The sequence below is a fragment of the Syngnathus scovelli genome, unplaced genomic scaffold, assembly GCF_024217435.2.
Source record: "Syngnathus scovelli strain Florida unplaced genomic scaffold, RoL_Ssco_1.2 HiC_scaffold_27, whole genome shotgun sequence".
Taxonomy (NCBI): domain Eukaryota; kingdom Metazoa; phylum Chordata; class Actinopteri; order Syngnathiformes; family Syngnathidae; genus Syngnathus; species Syngnathus scovelli.
Window position 1 is genome coordinate 385823 of NW_026061362.1, and position 23311 is coordinate 409133.

A 23311-nucleotide genomic window follows, 5' to 3' on the forward strand; every position below is an offset into this window, starting at 1 on the left:
CGTTGGTCTAGGGCATGGGTGTCAAACTCATTTTTGTCGCGGGCCACATTGTAGTCAAAGTTTCCCTCGACGGGCCATTATGACTGTCAACCCAAATAAATAAATGCCTCATATTATATACAGTATAAGCTACAAAACAAACTGACAAATAATTGCTTTTTCAAATCAGACTCGTGGAAACTTTTCACATATTTCAAAAATAATTTTAAGAAGATTCTTAAAAGTTCCGACAATTTGCAATGTTAGTATGACATAGATTTAATGCACAATTTGTCGTTGCGGGCCACAGAAAATGATACGGTGGGCCATAACTGGCCCCCGGGCCTCGAGTTTGACACCAGTGGTCTAGGGGTATGAATCTTGCTTTGGGTGTGAGAGGTCTGGGGTTTAACTCCCAGATGATCCCTTCGTTAAAACATTGCTGTTGATCAACTAGCCCCATTTCATCTGAGGTGCATGTCACATGGGCTGTCAATTGAAACGAAACGGGTTGTGTTCATTTACCTTGGGTCTCTTGAATCTGTTGTTTTGATTCTCATCACTTGAATCTGCCGTCATGTGTCATCCATTGCCCCACTCACCCTACAAGACTGTATCGACTGTAAACTTGTGTGGAAAACTGTCATTGTCCAAAGGAAGGCTGTTTAGCAACAGTGACCAGCAGACAAATTCAACAAGGTCATTTGATTATACCATAACCCGGATTCTAATCGAACATTAACCACTACACGATCATGGCCTGTATGCAGTAGCGTTAATAAGCTGCACATGTTGGCCATGATCGTATAGTGGTTAGTACTCTGTGTTGTGGCTGCAGCAACCCCGGTTCGAATCCGGGTCATGGCACACTCCAATTACTGTGTGGAATTTGTCCCTTTCTTACTATTGCTAAACAGCCATCTTTTGGACAATGACGATTTTCCACACGTTTGCGGTCGATAGCCTTAAATTGTAGGGCGAGTGGCGCAATGGATAAAGCATCATGGCGTATTCAAATAATGTCACCCATTTTTTATTTTTTTTTTCATTTTTGCAAAAGCTTACAAGCCACATATTCCCGTGGGGCTCGTGGAGCAATGGATAACGAACGCATCTGTCTACAGATCAGAAGATTCCAGGACTCCTGGCCAGCTCACATGCCATTTTGTGGTCAACATTAGCTATGTGTAATTTCTGTGAACTATTGGGTTGAAGTAACTCACAGACACTGTCAACCAATAGTCTTTCCAATTTTGTCTCATCTCGAGACTTAGGGATCATCGGATCTGCGTAGTTATTGGATAGTTCCACCAACATTTTAACATCAACATTCTTTCATGGTCTGCTTGAGTGTCGTGGCTGAAGATCCTAGAGAAAAGACCCTAAACATGCAACTGCATGTTGGCCATAATATAGCATTGAGGCGGCTGCAACCCCAGTTTGAATCTGGTTAATAGCCGAATGAACTTGTTGCAGTTATTTTTTATTCACCCTCAACAGTCTTACGTTGGACCATGACAAATTTACATACACGCAAGCTTACAGAAAATGACAACTTCCCGTGGGGCTAGTGGCTCGTTCCTTGCTCTGAACGGACAGCCAAAACGATTCCTAACACTTACTAATCAAGTCCTAACCAATTCCTGTGTGTGTATGGGGGGGGGGGCAAAGGAACCAATCAGATGGCCCGAATCCATGCATGGCCGATGACGGCACAGTGATATTTGAGAATTGAAATGAAGTTTATAGGATTTGCAGACAGTGTACAATCATTATTTAAACAAAAGTAGGCAGGCGCATACATTTGGAAACCCCAACAGAAAAATGACATCAATATTTAGTAGTTCCTCCTTTTGCAGAAATAACAGCCTCTGAACCAGTGGTTCTTAACCTGGATTCGGTCAAACTCTAGGGGTTCGGTGAGTCGGTCTCAGGGGTTTAGCAGAGCCACTGCGGAGGTCCGAACACACCTGATTTATAAATTCGTGATAACGCATATCTGAACTGGTCTCGCAAAGGCAACAGCAGAAGTACTACTGATTTGCTGGTATGTCATTTGTCGTGAATTCATGCATTGTGTTGGTTTTATTCTTTCAACAAGGTGGTGTCCATGCACTTCTGCATAAGTTCCGCTCTAGTCTTCTGGCCCAACTCTTTCGTACATATGATGACCATGGAAAGTTCTTTGCGAATGATCAATCTTTGCCTTTCATGTTCATCGGGACTACCCTTTTAATAGGTACCTACACTGTGTATTTGGATAGAGACTGCTGAAAGGGGACACATATATGCCTCGTGAACTACATGCATTACTGCGGGTGAAGAAGAGTGAACAAATAAGTCAGCAGACAAGCTTGCCGATTTATTAGTGCCCAGAAGAGCAGCACTCTGTTCCGTACTGTAACCTGTTAGGTTTGTTCCCGGTTCTTTATCTTTAATGCTCGATATGCTAACAGCAATTACCAAGAGGCAGCCTTCACAGTTTAACTCTTTAATGTATGCCAGAATGATCGATGCACAGCTGTGGAGCCCTTTCTGCCAGATGCGAAAGAAGGTCCCTCTCAGCGCCAAGGTTCCTGCTCTTATACTACTCTGGGCCGCCTTCCTGCAAGGAGGCGACTCTGCCTAATCTGTATGATAACGTGTGACCTTGTAGTCTTAACTGAGAGCAAATTCTACATATGTGCAAAGGGTGTCATAGAGAAGAGAAAGCTAATAAAGCAAGAGAAGGGTTGCAGCGATATAACGGCATAGCTCAAGCTACCCAGCTAAACACATGTGCCAAAGAGGCCTATTCTAACAAACCGTTGGTAAGAATGGCTAGAGATAGACTCTTATTGTTCCTCCCCACGGAAATCTTTAGTAAAAGGCGAACGATTTATTCGATCTGAAGAGAAAAAAGAGTGAGCTGATAATCTGGGTGAAAACGGGCCACCCCACTGCTGGTCTCACCAAATTCACAGGCGGTCTCACACTCAAATTGCAGCAACCATTCCTTCTAATACAAACAATATTATTAATATTGACCCTTTCCAGTTTGCGTACCGTGCCAAGCGGTCCTCTGAGGATGCCATCTGCTCTGCCCTCCACTCGGCCCTCACCCACCTGGAGAGAAAGGACTCATATGTGAGGTTGCTGTTTGTGGACTTCAGCGCTGCCTTCAACACCATTGTGCCGCAGCGACTCATCCGCAAACTCGACGAGCTGGGCCTCAGTACCTCCCTCTGCAACTGGATACTGGACTTTCTCTGTCAGAGGCCTCAGGTGGTGCGTGTTGGCGACAAAATCTCCGCCAACATCACGCTGAGCACGGGGGCCCCCCAGGGCTGCGTGCTCAGTCCATTGCTCTTCACCCTGCTGACGCATGACTGCACTGCGACCTACAGCGACAACCGCATAGTGAAGTTTGCTGACGACACGACTCTGGTGGGTCTCATCACGAATGGCGACGAGACTCGGTACAGGTCGGAAGTTGACCTTCTGACCACGTGGTGCAGGGACAACAACCTCCTGCTGAACGTCAAGAAGACCAAGGAAATCATTGTTGACTTCCGGAAGGGTCACACAACACACCTGCCGCTGATCATTGACGGTGCTGTGGTGGAGAGGGTGAGCTGCACCAAGTTCCTGGGGGTGCACATCAGTGAGGACCTCTCCTGGTCCGCAAACACCTCGTCACTGGCAAAGAAAGCTCAGCGCCGCCTGTACTTCCTGCGGAAGCTCAGGCGTGCATGTGCTCCTCAGGCAGTCCTGTCTACATTCTACCGTGGGACCATTGAGAGCGTCCTCACCAGTTGCATCGCTGTGTGGGGTGGTAACTGCACTGAACAGAACTTGAAGGCCCTGCAGCACATAGTGAATACGGCTGGTAAGATTATTGGTGCTTCGCTCCCCTCCCTGAAAGACATTTACACCTCCCATCTCACCCGCAAGGCAACCTCGATTGCCAGAGATGTGAGTTACCCGGCTCACTCTTTGTTTGACCTTCTGCCCTCTGGGAAGAGGTACAGGAGCCTGCGCTCCCGCACCACCAGACTCGCCAACAGCTTCTTTCTCCAGGCTGTTAGGGCCCTGAACTCGCTACCCCCTTCTGCGTAGCGTGCGGCACTGTTGCGCTATTTTCGGGAATGTCTGCTGTACGCGCACTTGCTCCTTTTTTTTTTTTTTTTTTTTCCTGCTCCTCTTATTTATTTATTTATTGTTGTGTTATTTATTCATTATTTATTCAGCACACTTTTGTTATACTTGTTTACTTGTTTGTCTGTTGTGAGCCATGTCTTGTCACCGTGGGATAGGGGGGAACAAAATTTCGGTTTCTTTGTGTGTCTTTGGCATGTGGAGAAATTGACAATAAAGCTGACTTTGACTTTGACTTTGACTTTGACAATAGACGTTCATAGATTTACTATACTTAGAAGGCCTCAACCTAAATAGAAGGTTTAAACGAACGAGTATTTTGTGTTCATTAATGTCTTTTTTACTTAAAACATTGTTGGCGCACAGGATTGTAGGTACCTGATCGAACACATTCTTTCAAACAGCGATTGGGCGTCTATTTTGAGTATTGAAGGTAAAAACAGTTGTATGTCTTTGTACGTGTACTTTTGATATCAGAGAATGGGAAATGATCCCATCTCTGTGTTTTATTTGAAAACATGTTATTTCATAACGACACAAATCGGGAAAGAAAATACGATCGTAATTTCTCAAACGATTTCTCAAATTTCAGAAGTGCTCTATATCTCTCGTGTCGCAAATAATTGAGGCTTTTGTCGTTGCAGTGGAGGTGAATTTGGAGTGTAATTCACCTCCACTGCGACGGTGGCATTCGAGATTTGACATTTGAATATAAATCTGTCCGTTACATTCCGATTGGTAGCGAATATGACATGGACCTGAGGACTGCATTTTAGTGATGAACGAATTCTGATTAATATCATAGCCGGTTTGGGCGTGTCCATTCAGGGTCATATTTTGTTTCTACCGCTGCCTCGTGGCAGCCAGGCCTAAAAAAAGATGGGAACACCTGAGGGAGGGAGTTTTGCCAAGATGAATTTGGAAGAACTTTATGAAATAAAGTTGATGTTAAAACATAGGTGGACGTAATGTTCAACAGAAGGCTGTTTGGCAACAGTGAACAACGGACAAATTCAGCAAGGTAATTTACTGACGCCATGACCCAGATTCGTTCCGGTGATGCTACGGCCACAACACTATACGATCATGACCAATATGCAATCGCATACAATAAGTTTAGGGTCTTTTCTTTAGGATCTTCAGCCAAGACACCCATGAAAGAATGTTGATGTTAAAATGTCGGTGGAACTATCCAACTGTGCAGATCCGATGATCCCAAAGATTTGGGGTGAGACAACATTGAAAAAACGTTTTGCTTTGTTTACAGTGTCACTTATTTTGTGGCTTACCTTTTCTTCGTTACACATCTAAAGTATCGTATCATTTTACCTTGCGGCTTATACTACACCGTACATACCATATCACGTCGCCTATTCAACTCATGCATGAGATGCGATGGCTGAAATATTTAGGCGATGGGTTGCTACTCCATTGTGCTCTCCACTCATCATTTCATATCACATCCTCGTCGGTTTCACATTCACATCCAAAGCATCTTGGCACAACATACGTAACATGACTTATCAACACAAGACGAGGTGGCCGAGAGGTTAAGGCGATGGATTGCTAATCCGTTGTGCTCTGCACGCATGGGTTCAAATCCCATCCTCGTCGAAGTCTTCCTTTGAGAGAATATTTGCCACAAACTAAACAGGAAAGAGGGTTCTCACCTGTGTATGTGTTTTGAACTGTCGCTTCTCTGAGAATCTTTGACCACAAACTGAGCAGGCAAAAGGTTTTTCTCACCAGTGTGGGTTCTTGTGTGTCTTTTGAAGTTTCCCATCTCTGAGAATCTTTGGCCACAAACTGAGTAGGGAAAAGGCTTTTCACCTGTGTGTGTTAATTCATGTGTTTCTAAATTTACCTTCTGAGAGAATCTTTGGCCACAAACTGAGCAGGAAAAAGGGTTCTTACCAGTGTGGGTTGTTGTGTGTCTTTTCAAGCTTCCTTTCTCTGAGAATCTTTGGCCACAAGCTGAGCAGGAAACATTTTTTTCACCTGTGTGTGTTCTTCCATGTGTTTTTAAGTTTACCTTCTGGGAGAATCTTTGAAATTCTGCTGGAATGTAATGGGGTCAGCTGGTCTACTATGGGGCTCATTGGTGCAGGGGAATGATTCTCGCCTAGGGTTCTTTGATTGCCCGGGTTAAACTCCCGGACGAGCTCTTCTTTGAAACACTGTTGTCTATCGGGTGGAGTCAAAGTCAAAGTCAAAGTCAAAGTCAAAGTCAGCTTTATTGTCAATTTCTCCACATGCCAAAGACACACAAAGAAACCGAAATTTCGTTCCCCCCTATCCCACGGTGACAAGACATGGCTCACAACAGACAAACAACTAAACAAGTATAACAAAAGCGTGCTGAATAAATAATTAATAAATAACACAACAATAAATAAATAAATAAATAAATAAGAGGAGCAGAAAAAAAAGGAGCAAGTGCGCGTACAGCAGACATTCCCGAAAATAGCGCAACAGTGCCGCACGCTACGCAGAAGGGGGTAGCGAGTTCAGGGCCCTAACAGCCTGGAGAAAGAAGCTGTTGGCGAGTCTGGTGGTGCGGGAGCGCAGGCTCCTGTACCTCTTCCCAGAGGGCAGAAGGTCAAACAAAGAGTGAGCCGGGTGACTCACATCTCTGGCAATCGAGGTTGCCTTGCGGGCGAGATGGGAGGTGTAAATGTCCTTCAGGGAGGGGAGCGAAGCACCAATAGTCTTACCAGCCGTATTCACTATGCGCTGCAGGGCCTTCAAGTTCTGTTCAGTGCAGTTACCACCCCAGACAGCGATGCAACTGGTGAGGACGCTCTCAATGGTGCCATGGTAGAATTGTAGACAGGACTGCCTGAGGAGCACATGCACGCCTGAGCTTCCGCAGGAAGTACAGGCGGCGCTGAGCTTTCTTTGCCAGTGACGAGGTGTTTGCGGACCAGGAGAGGTCCTCACTGATGTGCACCCCCAGGAACTTGGTGCAGCTCACCCTCTCCACCACAGCACCGTCGATGATCAGCGGCAGGTGTGTTGTGTGACCCTTCCGGAAGTCAACAATGATTTCCTTGGTCTTATTGACGTTCAGCAGGAGGTTGTTGTCCCTGCACCACGTGGTCAGAAGGTCAACTTCCGACCTGTACCGAGTCTCGTCGCCTTTCGTGATGAGACCCACCAGAGTCGTGTCGTCAGCAAACTTCACTATGTGGTTGTCGCTGTAGGTCGCAGTGCAGTCATGCGTCAGCAGGGTGAAGAGCAATGGACTGAGCACGCAGCCCTGGGGGGCCCCCGTGCTCAGCGTGATGCTGGCGGAGATTTTGTCGCCAACACGCACCACCTGAGGCCTCTGACAGAGGAAGTCCAGTATCCAGTTGCAGAGGGAGGTACTGAGGCCCAGCTCGTCGAGTTTGCAGATGAGTCGCTGCGGCACAATGGTGTTGAAGGCAGAGCTGAAGTCCACAAACAGCAACCTCACATATGAGTCCTTTCTCATATGACAGGCCAATGTTACACAGAATGTACCATGGTCTGCAAGCTTTCTTTGAGGCTCGTTGGTCTAGGGCAGGGGTGTCAAACTCATTTTTGTCGCGGGCCACATTGTAGTCAAAGTTTCCCTCAATGGGCCATTATGACTGTCAACCCAAATAAATAAACGCCTCATATTATATACAGTATAAGCTACAAAACAAACTGACAAATAATTGCTTTTTCAAATCAGACTCGTGGAAACTTTTCACATATTTCAAAAATAATTTTAAGAAGATTCTTAAAAGTTCCGACAATTTGCAATGTTAGTATGACATAGATTTAATGCACAATTTGTCGTTGCGGGCCACAGAAAATGATACGGTGGGCCATAACTGGCCCCCGGGCCTCGAGTTTGACACCAGTGGTCTAGGGGTATGAATCTTGCTTTGGGTGTGAGAGGTCTGGGGTTTAACTCCCAGATGATCCCTTCGTTAAAACATTGCTGTTGATCAACTAGCCCCATTTCATCTGAGGTGCATGTCACATGGGCTGTCAATTGAAACGAAACGGGTTGTGTTCATTTACCTTGGGTCTCTTGAATCTGTTGTTTCGATTCTCATCACTTGAATCTGCCGTCATGTGTCATCCATTGCGCCACTCAACCTACAAGACTGTATCGACTGTAAACGTGTGTGGAAAACTGTCATTGTCCAAAGGAAGGCTGTATAGCAACAGTGACCAGCAGACAAATTCATCAAAGTAATTTGATTATACCATAACCCGGATTCGAATGGAACACAACCATTAACCACTACACGATCATGGCCTGTATGCAGTAGCGTTAAATAAGTTGCGCATATTGGCCATGATCATATAGTGGTTAGTACTCGGCGTTGTGGCTGCAGCAACCCTGGTTCGAATCAGGGTCATGGCATACTCAAATAACTATGTGGAATTTGTCCCTTGCTCACTATTGCTGAACAGCCATCTTTTGGACAATGACGATTTTCCTCACGTTTGCGGTCGATAGCCTTAACTTGTAGGGCGAATGGCGCAATGGATAAAGCGTGGAGCAATGGATAACGCATCTGTCTACAAATCAAAAGATTCCAGGACTCCTGGCCAGCTCACATACCATTTTGTGGTCAACATTAGCTATGTGTAATTTATGTGAACTTTTGGGTTGAAGTAACTCACAGACACTGTCAAAAAATAGTCTTTCCAATTTTGTCTGATCTCAAGTCTTAGGAATCATCGGATCTGCATAGTTATTGGATAGTTCAACCAACATTTTAACATCGACATTCTTTCATGGTCTGCCTGGGTGTCGTGGCTGAAGTTCCTAGAGAAAAGACCCTAAACATGCAACTGCATATTGGCCATAATATAGCAATGAGGCGGCTGCAACCCCAGTTTGAATCTGGTTAATAGCAGAATAAACTTGTTGCAGTTATTTTTTATTCACCCTAAACAGTCTTACGTTGGACCATGACAAATTTACATACACACAAGCTTACAGAAAATGACAACTTCCCGTGGGGCTAGTGGCTTGTTTCTTGCTCTGAACAGACAGGCAAAACGATTCCTAGCATTTGCTAATCAAGTCCTAACCAATTCCTGTGTGTATGGGGGGGCAAAGGAACCAATCAGATGGCCCGAATCCATGCATGGCGGATGATGGCAGTGATCAACACAGATATTTGAGAAGTGAAATGAAGTTTATAGGATTTGCAGACAGTGTGCAATCATTATTTAAACAAAAGTAGGCAGGTGCATACATTTGGAAACTCCAACAGAAAAATGACAGCAATATTTAGTAGATCCTCCTTTTGCAGAAATAACTGCCTCTAAACCAGTGGTTCTTAACCTGGATTTGGTCAAACTCTAGGGGTTCGGTGAGTCGGTCTCAGGGGTTCAGCAGAGCCTCCACTGCGGAGGTCCGAACACACCAGATTTATAAATTCGTGATAAAGCATATCTGAACTGGTCTCGCAAAGACCGCAGAAGTCACACCGATTTGCTGGTATGTCATTTGTCGTGAATTCATGCATTGTGTTGGTTTTATTCTTTCAGCAAGGTGGTGTTCATGCACTTCTGCATGAGTTCCGCTCTATTCTGGCCCAACTCTTTCGGTGCAGCCGTTGTACATATGATGACCCTGGAAAGTTCTTGGCGAATTATCCATCTTTGCCTTTCATGTTCATCGGGTCTACCATTTTAATAGGTATCTACACTGTGTATTTGGATAGAGACTGCTGAAAGGGGAAGCATATATGCCGTTGGTGAGAATGGGTAGAGATAGACTCTTATTGTTCCTCCCCACGGAAATCTTTAGTAAAAGGCGAAAGATTTATTCCATCTGAAAAGAAAGAGAGATCTGATAATCTGGGTCAAAACGGGCGACGTCACTGCTGGTCTCACCAAATTCACAGGCGGTCTCACACTCAAATTGCAGCAACCAGTCCTTCTAATACAAACAATAGACGTTGATAGATTTACTATACTTACAAGGACTCAACCTAAATAGAAGGTTTAAACAAGTATTTTGTTTTCATTAATGTCTTTTTTACTTTAAACATCTTTGGCGCACAGGATTGTAGGTACCTGATCAAACCTTCTTTCAAACAGCGTCACCTATCGATTGGGCGTCTATTATGAGTATTGAAGGTAAAAACAGTTGTATGTCTTGGTACGTGTACTTTTGGTATGAGAGAATGGGAAATGATCCCATCTCTGTGTTTTATTTGAAAACGTGTGATTTCATAACTTTATTCAAATCGGGAAACAAAATATGATCGTAATTTCTCAAATGATTTCTCAAATTTCAGAAGTGCTCTATATCTCTCGTGTCGCAAATAATTGAGGCTTTTCTCGTTGCTGGCATGGTTTGGAGTGTAATTTACTTCCACTGTGATGGTGGCGTTCGATATTTGACATTTGAATATAAATCTGTCAATTTAGTTTAGAAAGTAAATGTTGTTTTCTAGAAATCCATACTGAGATGTATGAGGAACAACAATTGGGCGTATTCTTAAAAAGACAGACCTACAGCCGACAAAAAGGTTTTGATACGTTCATATCATATGACGAGTCAGGAACGTGGTAATTCCATATTATTTTGCATTGACTAATTTGGTTAATACAGTTTAGCAAGCAAATGCACAGTTCCATAGTACAGTTAATAACATGCTCAAAAGCATTCAGTGTGTCACAGCACCGCAGACCTAAACTCCATGTGCGTACGACTGCGTGTGATTTTTGTTTTAATCAGAAAGACCAGGGGAGAGCGCGAACGCAGTCCACGACTGTTGTGTTTATACGGAGTAGAGATGAACGCGAATGCAACTTCTTTATTCTGCAACTTTTTATTTTCTCCCCACTCATGCCATACATAGCAGTACAATGCCCCTGGCGCACCACAGAGCCCCCAACTGTCAACATTATTTGAGACCTCCAATAACAAACTATATAATATTATAGTTTCAACATACGATAATACCACATCTCATATCTGAACTGTTCTTGCAAAGGCAACAGCAGAAGTCACACTGATTTGCTGGTATGTCATCCCCCCCTATATAGAGGGGTTCGGTGAATGTGCACATGAAACTGATGGGGTTCGTTTAACCCGCCCCCCAAAGAGGGGTTTGTTGAATGCACATATGGACCTGATGGGGTTCGGTACCTCCAAAAAGGTTAAGAACCACTGCCTTAGAGGATTATTCTGCCTCTTGTGTAGAAAGGTCTGTTCCTAACTTTTGCCAAGGTCTTTCAGGGCACCCTGATGGCACGAGTGCCTCTTTTGGGTTGTGTCGCTCTTGTATGCATGTCCTGCAGTTCAGTACCATTTTGTTCACTTGCTGGCTGAGTCCCGGCCACCACACAGATTGACGTGCACGTGATTTACATTCCAGGACACCTAAGTGTCCTTCGTGTAATTTGAACAGCACGTCGTTCCTCATTGCGGAAGGTATTACCAGTCGTGTGTCCTTTAGCATCTTTCACTGTTAATGTGGCTCGCTCCGGCCAGTCATTTTTCAGCGCTGGTTCCTGTTTTGCATGTGCTGGCCATCCTTCCATGCACATGGTTGTTAGGGTTTTCCAGGTTATCTTTATCATAGGATTATGTTGGAATGCAACAGGTAATAAATACCTTACCTTGTCCTCCTTATCACAAGATCGTAAAACATCCCCTGAGATGTTTAGACTAGAGGACAAGGGCTTTCTATTCAGCCCACTCATACCCCCACTCTGTTCCTCCTAATAAATATGCCCTTGCAGGAAGGAGACCTTTCAGACTTCATTCGATAATCGCTGTTCAGACAGCGACGAGTGATCTCTCCACCTGCAGGTGTCTAAAAGAACTTGCCTTGTCTCTTGTGGTTCTTGCAAAATAAGTTGGAGTGAGCAAATCTCTAACATTTTGGTGCCGAAACCCGGGATCCTCATACCCACCATCTGACCGGCGAAGGAGGACGTGCTGCATTGTCGACAAGCCAGCGTCCATTAGGAGGACCTGGAAAAGAAAGTCCTGGGAAGAGAATTCTTCGCTGGGCCAGCATCTTAGGTCTGCCTTCGTCTGACAGAGGTGGATTGACGGGATCCGGCGGTGCAACGAACCAGGGGACAAGTAAGTTAAAGCGCTAAAGATACGGCTTTGGTTTGTCCGGGCTATGAGATACGGCTTTGGTTTGTCCGGGCTATGAGATACGGCTTTGGTTTGTCCGGGCTATGAGATTCGGCTTTGGTTTGTCCGAGCTATGAGATTCGGCTTTGGTTTATCCGAGCTATGAGATACGGCTTTGGTTTGTCCGAGCCATGAGGCCTAAAAAAGCGCTGGAGTTAGTGTGATTGAGTGTGTGACTGGTAGGATAAAATGACTAAAAAGCAGTTCTAGCGTTGATCCATGGCAATAAAACAGGCTAGTAATCTGTTGGAAGGTCAATTTAAACCTGCATTGAGGATCCTCAAAGAAAAAAAAAAATTGAAAAAAATTGTAAAACCTTAAGCTACTAAAATTAAGATGGGAAATAAGAACGGTAAATCTCTTGCTCTGCTCTTCTTTAAAACGAGAAGTTCATGGCAAGTAGATTTCTTAATTGTATGCAATACATGCTGAAGTGGAAGAAAATGTATGGAGTACAAGGAAATTTGAAATGTGGAAGAAGTGGTAGAAGTGCTAGAGTGTGGTTGAAAGCTTCACAAGAAAGAAGAGAACAAATCCAAAAGACAAAAGATAGAAAGTTGAAAAGTGATGAGGCCGCCATTCAATTGGGATTTGAAAAAGAATTCAGGGTGCATAGTGGCATCCCATTCAATGATACAGCTGAGAGTGCTTATCAACAACAGCTTAAAAATGCGCTCCTCACTAATTTCCGCCCTGAAATAGGCAACTGGGTGAGGAAACATTTGGTGGAAGTGGATGTTGCAAGTGTGACAACAACTATGCAATGGGCCAGACATGCTGAAAAAAAGTGATCAAAAAAAAAAGGCAAAAGACTGATGTATTTCATCTAGATAATGATGATGATGAACTAGATGAAGATACAACAGTCTTCTTCCAAGGGTCCCAGCAGGTTAGAGGGAGAGGTAGAGGCCAACAAGGTCGCAGGCCGCCATATAATTCAAAACCCCCACGAGATTCTGACAACTGTTGGAACTGTGGGAGACGAGGACACTTCACGCGAGAGTGTCGTTTTGCAAAACAATATCAATCAAAGGGTGGAGGAAGGAAAAGAGGAAAAGCCTCATTTTTAGCATGACAAGCTTCCTCCTCTTTGACCGCTTATGCTCATACAGAGAAAGAAAGAATAGATGCCCATATGACAGCAAAACATGTCATTGTCAGATTATTAGAATTTTTTTTTAGATTATTAGAAATCCTGTCCATCCAAGAAGTATGACAATGCTGTTTGTATGGCCAAATTACAAATGACTAGAGCTCAAATTGTGTTACACTGAAGTTAAAATATGCAAATCAAGTGGTAAAGGAATGCAACTTGCTTCTAGAAGATAAATAAATAAAATTAGAATGTGCTGTCCTCGTGTGCATGGGAGGGACCAGCTCATGATCGACCACAGGAAATGGCCAGCCTGTGACGAATCATTGTGGCTGAGACCTACCTTTTGCATGCGAGAGCTGTGCATGTGTGTGCGTATATGTTAAAATGATGAACATTGGCTAAAGTTTTAGTATAAAAAAAAAATTTGCTAGATTGTGGTCTATCCAATTTGCACCGCAGAACAGAAATGATTTTGAAAGATAAAAATGAGAGGAAAAAGAAATCTGTTTGCAAGCAGAAACTAATCCACACTAGTGCATGTAAAGTGTCGAGCCCACATGAGAAATTCGAAGAAAAAAAAAACAAAACGACAGAACATGCTTTCAGGAATTGGAAGAAGCTAAATTGTGAATTTAAGATTTTGCAATGCTACATTTAATAGGAATAATTGATTGGTTGTGTTATAAGATTATGCAAAATTCTAAATGCAAGCTAAATCTGAGAGATTGAGTTCTTCAAATTTAAAAACAAAGAAAAAAAATTCAGATTAATTTGCCAGTTGTTTGGTTTAGTTAAGTTTTTTTTGAATTGGTGGATTGTTCTACCAGGAAACCTAAGTTGGAAATGATATATGAATGTTGTGTGGTGAGCTTGGATGAATTGGGACCAATGTGATAGAAAGACTCCTTTTTGGAGACTGCGTGTGAGATGCAAATGAACATTGATGAATGTTAGCCTGAATGAAAAGAAATTACAGGTTGAATGGTTGAAGTTGTTGGCGACTACTATAGAAAATTAGTAGAGCGACTTTGATGAAAGAGTGATTTTGAGCAGGTTGAATGTTAGAAAGAAACACGTAGCTTTTGGATTGATAATTAACTAGAAAAAAAACTGGAGAACCAGTACCACATGTAGAAGATGTGTGAACTGAGAAATTGAGAAGCGTTTTGGAAAGAAAGTCAAATTAAATGATGATGGAATCGTATGTAGTAAAGGACACATTCTCCCAAAAAGTTTGTCAAGGTGTGAGGCATGGGCGTTGCCAAGCCTCAAAAGGGGGGGAGTGAGTAGGACAGATAGTGGAAGATAGTAATAATACAACACTTTATGACAATGAATTTTCGAATACATTTGGTGTTATATTGTGGTAAATTTTTTGTTCTGGTGTAGATAGGTTAGCAACACGAGAGATTTAGAGGTTCAAAAGAAAGACAGTTAAAAGAAAACATTTTTGATTTGGACAATTGCAGGCTAACAGGAACATGAGAAAGATAAGAACTACGAGGGGAGATCCAATTTCATTGGGGAGATTGAGAATTCACAGCACCATACTCTAAATCACATTTTTGAGCAAGCATGACAATAACATGTGAGAGGTCAAGACATACAGATCAGGGCTTGATGTGGAAAGCAGACCTCGATGAGTTGATCTTCAATAATGATACTGAAGACAACATACTGTCTGATTAAATTGGAACTATAGATAAAATGTAGCTCAAAAATAGGATGAGTTGCAGGATTTACGATATAAAAACGAGACCGCTGTTATTAGAAGAATTTGAAGTTTGGTAAACAAACATTACCAGCAAATTGATGGAAGCAGCTACATTTGGAGATAGTCTTACAAGTGTTCAAACCAGCCTGTCATTCTCAGTGTCAGGGCCCCTGAAACCCAATCCGAGTCTTCGCCTGCAGCCGTGAACAACCACAAAATGGTGCCTGGCTCTGAAGCACCTTTGACCTTTGGCGAAGGACAAGAAAAGACTGCTGTTGTGCTTGGAGGAGGACAAGTACACTCCGGAGGAAATACAACATCCTCGGGGACGAGAAAAGACAGTGAAAAGCGGAGGAACTCACAATGATGAAAATTGACTCATTTGAACAATAGACTCATTCAAGAGTGATGGATGGGGTCGCTCTGAAGCAACAACAAAAGAACACCAACTTGATAGGGTGAAGTGCGGCAAAAAGATATGGACTTGGAGTGTCTGACAACCAAATCGCACTCCTTGCTACGGCGTTCCCAAATTTGGTGAAGCTTGGTTCAAAGTGGAAGGGAGGTTCATTGTGCACTGAGTTTGACAGAACTGAGGAGATTTGATAAATAAATAAATAAAAATTTGAAAAATACGTAGGGGTACAGATTATAATCAGAGATTGAACGGATTTGGATAAAACAAATAGGCTAAAACGGTAGGAAACAAGAGCAAGATCTGATATTTTGGCTCATCAAGCTTAAGACGTAGAGGTTGAGTTATATAAATTTTAGAACAGGACATTTGGCAGTCAGGAGGAAGCTAGGTTGCTCAATGTACCTACTCAATACAATAGTAAGGTTTTTTTTGCACCACAGTGGAGGTTGGATGGTCAGAAAGTTAGGTACGTTCAATTTTTGACATTCACACAATCATGCATAGGAGTCACAAGGCAACAGTTAACAAGACAATGACTGCAATAGGGGCCACCTACGACTGCACCGACATGGAAAAGTAGAAGTGAGAGAGCAGAGTATGGGATTATATGCTAAAACGTCTGCTATACAGTTACCGATAGGAGATTCTATCAAGAGAAGCTACATGAGAGATGGATTAGAATCTCTTTGTCTGCGTGGGTGCGTGTGCGTGTGTGTGTGTGTGTGTGTTCACACCCTGTGTGGATGCGAGCGTGTGAGGAGAAAGAAGGCATGGGTAAGACAATCTCTTTTAAACCAGGAGGCAATAAATGGGAACGCCCCTGTCATAAATAGTTTTTGGTTAAAGGGAATCATTAGGAAGTGTTCAAACTCTTCCCGCAAACATTCCTATTTGCCAGTTAAATGGGCACTACAATTGACTACGAGAGTTGCAAACAACAGATGAAGAGCAGTCCTTGGCAGATTATATGATCAGGACGCTCAAACTGTGTCAAAGACAAATTTACTGCCGCTTGATCTTTCCTCCTCACAGGTCGACAACCCCATCAATCCAGGAGACTGGGTCTACATCGAGGTCATCAAAGGAAGGAACTGGGCCAGCCACGACGGGAGGGAGCATTCCAAGTCTTGCTGACTACACATGTTGCACCCAAGGTTGCAGGACCCACAAATGCATTAACGACGACTGCTCTCCAGGAGGAAACTGGATGGGAGCTTTGGACATCACCGCTGTGTGCCAGGATGAGAGAGCCGTTTTCAAGGTGTAAGGGCTCTACTACCAACATGGCTGCACCATCGGACGGGACCTACTTCAGCCAGAAGTTCAGAGGCACTGCCCCACCTGCATCCTATGAGTGCACGTGCCTGTTCAGTACGGATCATGGTTTTGTGGTCACAGGAGTTGTCCGATGCTGCCTGCCAACTGGACAAGAGTGTGTGCGCCGGTGTGTGTGACAGACCTCACCTACAGACTAGAACATCATCAGCTGACGAAAACACGGGCACATATACAACTTCTTAGACGTGACAGTTGTGATAATGATAATGAGACGTGGATTGCGTAGATGCTGTTCTGTTGAGCATGTTTTACAGAAACTTGATGATTTGACCACCGAAAATGCTTCACAAGTGATGGATACAATGATGTACTGTTTCTGTGTTTTTGTTTTTTATTGATAGCATTCTGGTCGCCTTAAGGCAAAGGGACCGTGTAAGAATTTTCCTGCTAATAACATCTGGCCGGCAGGTTTTTCGCTTACACAATAAGTTTGATCTGGGGTATTAAGGTAATGCCTCATCTTCACTGGAAAGTGTTGCTATCATTGTTTGTTGTTTTTATTTTTCCTATTCTTCTTTCTTCATTATACATATATATGTGTTTTTTTTCTTACTTGTCTTTGTTGTTTGGGGTAGCATAATCATATGATAAAACAGGAGGGAGATGTTAGGGTTTTCCAGGTTATCTTTATCATAGGATTATGTTGGAATGCAACAGGTAATAAATACCTTACCTTGTCCTCCTTATCACAAGATCGTAAAACATCCCCTGAGATGTTTAGACTAGAGGACAAGGGCTTTCTATTCAGCCCACTCATACCCCCACTCTGTTCCTCCTAATAAATATGCCCTTGCAGGAAGGAGACCTTTCAGACTTCATTCGATAATCGCTGTTCAGACAGCGACGAGTGATCTCTCCACCTGCAGGTGTCTAAAAGAACTTGCCTTGTCTCTTGTGGTTCTTGCAAAATAAGTTGGAGTGAGCAAATCTCTAACAATGGTCATGACACGCGAGCAGACACTGTCGGCTTTCAACTGCTCTTTCAGGTTTTCTGTATATGATGAGCTGACAGGTAGACTCTCAGTGACACAGTCCACAAATATGTTTGTGCTCTCCATCAGCTCCTGGTCATCAGTGGACATGCGTCATTTTACAGGTTGCACGTGAAAGTGTGTCTGCTGTCCAAAGCGACTTTCCTGGTACGTGCACGATGGAGTATGAGTAGCGCATCACCCTCATCCTGAAACCCTGGATTCTCTGTGGCAAAAGATCCAGTGCTTGGGCTCCAAGCAGGATGAGAAGGGGTTTATGGTCGGTCTCCAGGCAAAACTCCTTTCCAATGAGGAAATCCCGAAACCGTTCACAGGCCCATGTGAGGCCCATGTGAGGCCCAGAGCTTCCTTCTCCACCTGTGTGTATCGTTGCTCAGTTGGAGTGAGTGACCGTGATGCGTAAGACACAGGCTTCCATCCTTCCCCTCATTTCTGAAGAATTACGCCCCCCAACCCATACGATGATGCATCAGCAGATACTTTGGTGTCTCTGCCCGGGTCATACATAGCCAGCACCGGAGGAGAGGACAGAGCTTTCTTTAGGTCTTCAAATGCTGCTGCCTGGTCCATGTCCCAGACCCAGCAGTTGTTTTCTTTGAGAAACATATACACATTCAAACCGGTTAAATCCACACACAATCGCAGCTGTCTTTTGTCCTTTTGGGGCACGACCACCATGCCGGCACACCAATCAGTTGGCTCCTTCACCCGACTAATGACGCCCAGAGCTTCCATGCGCTGGAGCTCTCTCTTGACTTCACCCACCAGTGGTAGTGGAATCCTCCTGGGTTTTTTTACTGAATATGGCACGGCACCTGGCTTGACCTTTATGGTGTATGGTTGTTGTAGCTAACCCAGACCGCTGCGCAACTTGGGGTAACTTGCCTTGAAAGTCTCCATGTCTATGCTCTCGACTCGGATAAGCAAGCCAAGAAATGTGCTCTGGTTTTGATCAATATATCAGTGTTTTTTTTCATTTGCCGTTCTCATCCCTGATGTTTAGCTCTGCTTCAAAATGAGGCTTGTCATCTTTCTGTGGCAACTGTGATTTTTTTCTGTGGCTCATCACCTGACACCTACCCACAGTTTGCGGTGTATTTGTCTACCTAGACTCAATATATATATTTGTGTGTGTATATATAAACAGTGATCTCCAAGAACCACCATCATGTGTTTGTTTTTTTTTAACAACGATTACTTCTAGAACATTCCTTGAAAATAATACGTCCTCATCAGTGAGTTGTTTTAGAACAGGCCTGGGGGCTGCCTTTTGCCGATGGGCACAACTGTAGTGAATGCAAACTTCCTGTGTTGCAGAGAAGAACCAGCGGACACACATAGTCATTGCTTTTCTTTTTGTACCTTTAATCAGAAATCTGCTATTGGCTGTAATGAAGATTTGGCACACAAAACGTACCTATATTCCTGGACTTGGACTCTGACTCGGGGACTCGGACTCGGTCGGACTCTGTCATTTTTGCCGGACTCGGACTCAGACTCGGTGCTGATTTTGACCGAGTCCACCGAGTCCGACAATAAAAAAATCACGTTCAATTTTATTTTCATCATGCTGCTCAGAATGCGAGTAGGAATACTGTCCACAGCCCTGCTTACGATCAATGCGGCCACGTTGAGTTGCACTTAGGCTAATGTTTACATTATGTACCAATGTCAAGGACGATTATGTCACCCAGCTTATATCATTGATGTGTTTCGATAGTTGTGGGGTCGTCACTAATTATTTGTGTTTAGATAAATGTCTGAGCTATAATGGTGTAATTAATGATTAAAAAATATTATCTTACATGTCCCGTGTTTCAGAATGGTTATTTAATTGGGCAAGAGTGTTTTCAAGCGTTTTGCCTCATGCCAATGGCACTCAGGGCTAAGGGTGGGCTTCAATGACCATTTTTGTAAAGCCACGCATTTAATACCATGTCAAATAATATATTAGAGTGTAGGTTATGTTCCAATGTATCCACTTCTATCGGTTAAATTGTCAACCGTACATTTATGACTATGCCTCGAGTGATCTACGTTATGAACTAGCACAACTCCGGTGGGGCAGGGAAAATGTTATCGATCCGACGTCCGATTGGAACGTCGCCTCACATTTACGTCCGCCCTCTCAGCAAGGGATCCTATATAAGCCGAACCAGCCAGTGTGAAAGCAGTTGCGTTCGTTCTGATAGATTTTGATCTAAATTAGCCTTGACTAAAGACGAAGCAGTCACATGAATTAACGGAAAAAATTGACAGCCGGACTAGGACCCGGACTCGGACTCGGTGGTCAAGAGGCCGGACTCGGTGCAAAAATCCGACCGAGTCCACAGCCCTGGCTCAAACCTCATTGAATAAAGTACATAAGCAGACAAGTATATTCACATATTAAATAAATAAAAGAAAACATTTTAAACATATAATTATACCTACACACCAAATCAATAAAGAAGACATAACTAAACATTTTTGATAAGTGGTAATGAGAAAGGTTTTTATAACTTTATGATCTGATATATATATTTCTGAGCACTTTGAAATAACAAATGTTTTTTGATATATTGCCTGAATAGCTTAATGACCCTTAAGGAACTATTCAATGCATGCCTGATGATTTTCTAAATCACGGACACTGCCAAAGTCGTCTAAAAATGTTCAGTACTTGATTGTATCTTATGTTTTGACTAATTCTAGACACCAGTTTTCGATTACTACTGAACGTTCTGGACAGAGGGAAATATTTTGCCTAACAAAGAAAAGATATGGTTGAAAGCATGATTAAACTAAGAATATGATGACGTAAGCAAGTACATGGAGATCAAAAGAACAAACAAACAAAAACATGGTAAGTGGTGAGTACAAACTTTGCATGGTCAGGGAACATTAATAAATAGGTAGATGATGTCACAGCCAAAAGCTCACATAATTCCGTACAAAATGACAAAATTGAAAGAATGATGAATGGATGAGGTGGAACAGTATATGTGCAAGAATGTTTACAGGAAGGTCACTTGGAGATAAAACCAGCAGGTGCCAGAGGGAGACAGCCAAGCCAAAGACGATCGTCAAGGCTGAAAGACGGAAAGGACAACAACAGCCCCCACAAATCGAATCTCCCATAATCGCACCCAACCCCACGGAACCAGCTCTCACCGAACCAGCACCCACTCCCATGGAATCAAACTCTCCTGTGAACTTGCCCCACCCCAAAGACTCATCACCCATCAAACTCGGCCCACACTGGCCGACTGAATATAAGCTGACCAAAGAACCTTGAACGTGGCCTTTTCTGAATGGAGACTTTGCGCTCTTGAAAGGCCCAGCGCTGTATTGTACTTTCCTGAAGACAGAGCTTTCTGAACAAGAATTGTGATTGAACTCAACCAACCTGTGTAAGTCTAATTTCTGCTTCAGTGTCTTAGCATTTTCCTAAATCTGAAGAAATCAAACGAGCACACAGTGAGTAAATTGGATAACTGGTGATTGGCAATGACTTTTGCCGTGAGGCGCAGATAGTGCGCTCCCTAAATTGTGGACAAAATCCAACAGGTGCATGAACTCAATCTGTTCTTCAACAGATTTGATTCCGCCTCCCCCCCACCCCTTCACCTCGCTCCGCATCTTTTTCTGCCACCTTCGACACTCCAGCCCCCCCGCCAGCTCACCAACCCCCTCCCCCGGAGTCACTCTTCTGTCTCCTGTCTCCACTCCATCACCCCGGTCTTCCGACATCCCCCTCTTCTTTACAGATCTTCAGGTTCACTTCAGAAAGATCAAAGCAGGGAAGACCCCGGGCCCAGACGACATCTGGCCGAGACTGCTCAGGGATTGTGCGGACCAGCTGAGTGGTGTGGTCAGGTACCTGTTCAACCTAAGCCTAAGCCTGAACAAGGTCCCAGTACTGTGGAAGACCTCCTGCGTGGTCCCTGTACCAAAGGTGCCATGCCCCAAGGAGCCTAACCACTTCAGGCCTATTGCCTTGACTTCCCACCTGATGAAGACTATGAAGAGGATCATCCTGGGTCACCTGCGTTCACTAGTGGGAGCGCAGCTGGACCCCCTGCAGTTTGCTTACCTGCCTGGTGTTGGGGTGGACAATGCATTGATTTATTTACTGCACAGAACACTGCTTCACCTGGAGGACAACAGGAGCACTGGGAAGATCATGTTCTTTGTTTTCTTCAGCGCTTTTAACACCATCCAGCCGTCACTGCTTAGGGTGAAGATGGAGAAGGCGGGTGTGGACCAGTGCCTGACTGCATGGACAACGGACTTCCTCACCGACCGGCCGCAGTTTGTGAGGTTACATCGCAGTGAGTCCGACGTGGTGCACTGCAGCACTGGTGTCCCCCAGGGTAGGGTGCTCCTTTCCTTTTCACCCTGTTCACGTCAGACTTTACCCACGACACCGCACACTGCCACATCCAGAAGTTCTCCGACGACATGGCCATTGTTTGAAATGTCGCAGAGGGGAACGATCTGGAATATAGGTTGGTCATCAAGGACTTTGTCAGCTGGTGTGAGCTCAACCAGCATCAGGTGAACAACACCAGCAAGACGAAGGGGTTGATTGTGAGCTTCGGGAGGACAGCACCCATCTTCACTCCAATGAACATCCAGGGATCGGACAGTGAGGTAGTGGAGAACTACAAATTCCTGGGTGTTCGCCTTAACAACAAACTGGACTGGACTGGACTGATCACACCCATATCCTGTACAAAAAGGGCCAGAGTCGCCTCCATCTGCTGAGGAGACTGAGGTCCTTCGGTGTGTGCAGGGCTCTCCTCCGGACCTTCTATGACTCTATGGTGGCCTCGGCCATCATCTACGCTGTGGTCTGCTGGGGTGGGGGCAGTAGTGACCGGGACAGGGGGGGACTGAATAAGATGCTCAGAAGAGCGAGCTCTGTTCTGGGCTGTCCCCTGGACTCCATTGAGGTTGTGGGTGAGAGGAGGACGTTGATTAAGCTTAAATCCATCATGGACAACACCTCTCACCACCTCCATGAGAGTGTGCGGTTCCTGAGCAGCTCCTTTAGCGGCAGACTTTTTGCACCCTCGGTGTAGGAAGGAACGGTTCCTCAGGTCCTTCATTCCCTCTGCTGTCAGACTTTACAACATGCATGCCGCCTGATAAAATGAATGTGTTTCGTCTCTACTAGCAGCACTTGTGTTTATCCTTGTCTGTTATTTACCCTTTTTTGTAATTCTGGCACTTGTTTTATTCTTGCACTCGTATTATTATTGCACTGATATGCGCTGCTGTGACAAGTGAATTTCCCTGCTGTGGGATGAATAAAGTTCAATCAATCAGTCAAGAGTTGGTTCAGACTGAAGTCAAGTTTTTGATTTCAAAGCATGACACGTTAAATTGACTATGAAAGGGATCGTCTGATCCGAAGTCAGGTGCCTTATCCATTAGGCCACATCGCCACGTGAAATACTCCATGTTTTCAGTGTGGCCTTGATAAGACTGTTTAACGGTTCCCAACAAGCAAGGA

At 44.2% G+C, this 23311-nt stretch overlaps 3 non-coding genes across 3 annotated transcripts; 1 reads left to right on the forward strand and 2 right to left on the reverse strand.

Annotated features, from left to right (window-relative positions):
• Window positions 1-2774: 2774 nt before the first annotated feature.
• On the reverse strand, window positions 2775-2886 carry LOC125993247 (U5 spliceosomal RNA). The gene has a single exon (XR_007490077.1). It is a non-coding gene; the product is annotated as a U5 spliceosomal RNA (small nuclear RNA).
• Window positions 2887-5648: 2762 nt separating this feature from the next.
• trnas-gcu (transfer RNA serine (anticodon GCU)) lies at window positions 5649-5730 on the forward strand. Its single transcript has one exon. It is a non-coding gene; the product is annotated as a tRNA-Ser (tRNA).
• Window positions 5731-9831: 4101 nt separating this feature from the next.
• Window positions 9832-9943, reverse strand: LOC125993254 (U5 spliceosomal RNA). The gene has a single exon (XR_007490084.1). It is a non-coding gene; the product is annotated as a U5 spliceosomal RNA (small nuclear RNA).
• Window positions 9944-23311: the final 13368 nt, after the last annotated feature.